Source organism: Neophocaena asiaeorientalis, unplaced genomic scaffold (genome assembly GCF_003031525.2).
Source record: "Neophocaena asiaeorientalis asiaeorientalis breed wild unplaced genomic scaffold, Neophocaena_asiaeorientalis_V1.1 scaffold65, whole genome shotgun sequence".
Lineage (NCBI taxonomy): Eukaryota > Metazoa > Chordata > Mammalia > Artiodactyla > Phocoenidae > Neophocaena > Neophocaena asiaeorientalis.
The window spans coordinates 7,064,119-7,068,371 of record NW_020173215.1 but is presented as its reverse complement, the minus strand read 5'-3'; positions in this window follow the sequence as shown (position 1 = coordinate 7,068,371).

Here is a 4,253-nt window from a genome sequence, read left to right as displayed (position 1 = left end):
AAACATGTATCTCCTAGGAAATGCATGTCTTTACCTGAACAGCAAGTGATATATGCCATATATATAGGATTGCCAATACTCCATTCTCTGAGACCGGACTAACACCAAACCTCCGAGTTTCCTAACAGCTCACGTGGAATCCACCCTAATCTGTGGGATTCTTAACACCTAACCTCTGAGATAACCAACACTCCAGCAGGTATTGAAGTTAAAGCCTCTGGGACCAATGTCACACATTGAATGTGGCTTGTGTGATTGAAAAACTGAATTTTAAAAGTTATTTTATTTTAATTACTTTAATTTAAATAATCACACAGTTTGTGGCTACCATTTTTGTTGGCGGAGCTTTAGGTCTTCCTCAAGCCAAACTTCCTCAGGGCAGCCTTCTCTAAGTCCCCATCTGGGTTCAGAGTCCTCTTCCTCATGACCCTTATCCTTTCCTACAACACTTATCTTACTCTGTAATTGTATATTCATTGCCGGATTATTTGATTGTGGCTGTATTTGCTCACCATTATATCCCAGCATCTAACACAGCTCCTGGCACACCAAAAATATTTTTCAATGTATAAATGAATGGACATTGTGAGGGGAAGAAGAGAGGGTGCAGATTAAAATTGCTGCCAATAATCTTCAATGGATAATCCTTTCCAAAGAAAGATGACCATGCTACTGGAGTTAGGGGTGGCACTAACGAGTCAACTGGTTAACCCATGTCCCATGTCAATTGGCCAGCAATGGTGCCAGTGGATACAAGGACAGATAATACTGACAGGATGAAGGTAAGCTCCTTGATCTCAAACTATAGGTATCATCTCATTATCCACCACCTATCAGGTTACCAACTGCCAAATTTCAACTGTCAAAACAGTATCCTCTTCCAGAAGAGCTATGAGCCTGATTCATTTATTCTGATATACTTGGGCTGTGACTGACGTTTCATAATTTTAAAAATAGTGGGGTAATATATTTGAAAGTAAAGCACATTATTTCAACACCTGATTTACTCAATTTAACATATGGCTTATATCTAAATGGGTTTGAAAAAGATTATACATTCTCAAATGGATAGAATTATAATTTCCCCTATTTAAGGGTTACATAATTAAATGTAGGCATGTAATTTTTGTGGAAGCAGATATAATATCTAGAACATCCTAAAATATTCCTGCTGCATCTTCTACTGATATTCTCCTCAGGAAAAAATTAACCTCAAGGAGGTCCTTCCACATCTAACACCTTAATTCTTCCAGTGACAAGTTTGAGAATTCCTTCCTAAAGTCAAAAATTCTTGAGGATGCTCCATTTTATCGTATTTATATTTTTAGCGACCAGTTGGGTGAGAAAACATACAGTGATAAAGGCTTCTGTAAACCCAGTAATGTTCTGAAATGAATAATCACCACAGTGCTTACATATACTTAAAAAATAAGAGTACAAATTTATGCATCATATTATTTATGTATAAATAATGTTTTTAGTGAAAACACACACTTGCTCCCCTACTCCAATATTTCCACCACAGTTCACAGCACTTAGGTGGGGGACCATTAGGAAAGAATTTTAAGCATATTTTGTTTCTGTTATATATTTGGTGGTTCAATATCTCAGAAGATGGAATAAAGAGGAAAATGGAATCACTGAGCAGAGACAGTCTTAGGCAAAATACAAAAAAAAAATTTTTTTTTTTTGGCCTATTATATGTACTTTTCACAAGGGAATTATAGACCTTGGAGATATTCCAAGGGTTTATCTGAGCTCTGTTTCCTACAATGCAATAGAATTGTATCTAAGATTCATAATAGAAATAGCTGGATGATTTAGGGGCATTCAGCAATGAAACAATGCTACTATTTTACATTAGTTTTAACATATTCGGAAAATAACAGTATTATCTCTGCAGTTATGACTATTGCCATTGAAAATGTTCAATTTCCACTACTTTATAAGTGTGTTAAGGGGAACAAAAGTCTAGTCAGTCAGTGTCTATTTCACAATAGACCAGCCTATCAGATCACTTCATAGACAGTAGCCTTTTACTGATTCAAATCGTACTTTAGCCATAGGCATTTACTCACAACATTTCTTCCAGTCTTTTTATGATAATGGTTTATATCAATCTGGTTTTTGCATGTAAATGCCTTAATTCTTAGAAGAACTCCATCCCCACCTACCTAGTTAAGATAAGCATAACATCAGTGAGTAATTGATTCATGAGAACAACATCCTGAAAAGTTCCCCATTTTAGGAGCTTTTTGGGGTGTGCAAAATGTGGTACACTGCATTTGTATTTCAATAGAAACGTACCTAGATGAGAACAAAAAAGCAAACTTCTTTGTACAGTACTCATAGGGCTGTGCTATTAAGTGTTGCTCCGTTTATGGTTAATTTTTCTGTATCTTCAAGCTCTAGTTCTAGAGCTTCTGGTTTTGTAAGGCATCTTAAATGAGTCATAGAGAAACAGTTGCATCTCTAAGACCAGGTTTATTTAGATTGTGCTGACTCTGAACTTCTGAATCATAAGCTCCCCTCCTCCTTGATCATGTAAACTCGTGATGCTCAAGGTAGGTTCCTATCTTGTGGTCCTTCCTGATTCAAGCCCTTTACAAAAAAATCCATTTTGTCTATATTCCCAAGATGATAGTACCCTAGTTTTGAAGACCTACATTTTACTGATAGAATTCTTTGCCTGTTCATCCTCCAAGACACACAGTGGCAATTTGACCAGCAGCAACTGTCCAGATAGCAAAATGCATGTCCCTTTAATTTCTATACAGCTAGGTTATATGGCATGCCACAAGGAGAGCTCTGAGGTACTGCTGAGTCCTTTATATTGACGGATAATTCAGGTTCCACTGTTAATTCAACAGTTAATACTAATCTGTTGCATATCACAACTCATAAAAGACTATTTCCCAGGGAGTTCCCTGGTGGCCTGCTGGTTAGGATTTGGTGCTTTCACTGCTGTGGCCCGGGTTCAATCCCTGGTTGGGGAACTGAGATCCCACAAACTGCAGTGTGGCCAAACAAACAAAGACTATTTCAGACTCTTATAGCATTATGGGTACTCAATAAATATTTGTTGAACGAATTAATTTACAGTCTTGGATGGGTAAACCAAAGGCTCAGATCTCTTTTCTGTAACCACAGCATTTACACGTATGGAGAATGCTGCCTTCCACGTTATTGTGTCACCTCCTTTCCCAGCATCCCAATGTAAAGTGAACATGTCCTAGGAATGGTGTTAAGTGCTTTGCACACACTGTATTGTGAAGTATAAGTTGTCAAGCTATTTGTCTGCAACAGTGTAAAATTTTCTTTAATATGTAAAGTAAAATCAAAGACAACCTCTGAGCGTCATCCCATGAAGCAATCTGCAGCGCTATGCCGGGTGACGGCTTCCACCACAACTACCATTGTGTCACCCTACACTACTCTTCTGCCTCCTCTGACCAAAATCTGAGGTGACTCCAGACTTTTCTAATCCTTATTTTTTTTTAATCTTAGCTTCAATAAAAACACATGGAATACATCAAGTAATTCTTTCTCACTCTATGAATGGCAATCCAAAGAATGATTTCTAAAGAATTATTAAAGCACACACAAGAATTTACATGATACTCCAGTAGGTAGGAATTCGATTGAAAATAGTATCAGTGCTTTATAGTGTGGGGAAGACCCTGACTTTTTAACATTAACACTATAAACAAAATCGTGGGCAGTGAAAAAAGAAAGAACCTAGGTTCCACAACTTGAATGGCTGCCCTTTTTATATAGCTGGTCAACCTTTTTTCATCTCATTTTAATTTGCAAATTTATGATTTTCTTAAGCTAAGTTCTGTATTCAGGTGGCATAAAATATCAGCATAGCTAGGAAGTATTTTTGCATTTTACACGGCAATACCTTTACCCTCACACAAAGTTTGTGGCTTTGAAAATAATTTGAATAATGTGGTATTTTAAAATTAAGAAACCAGTAAATTATAATCCACCTGAAGTTATACTGAGAAAAAAATCTCTATATAACAAACATACGTACAAGTCCCAGTGATCCATGTCTAAGGAATGTTATAGAAACCAAATTCTGGTTTGGCCAAAGAACTTAAACAATCCCTTGGTGTTTTCTGCTACCTCAGGTGTAACTGAATGTAAAACTTTATATCTGGAATTTCTGGAGCAATTAAAACTCTTAATTCTTTTTTCCCCTTGTACCTTCATTGGTTGGCAATTAATGACTTGGCTTTTGACCAACA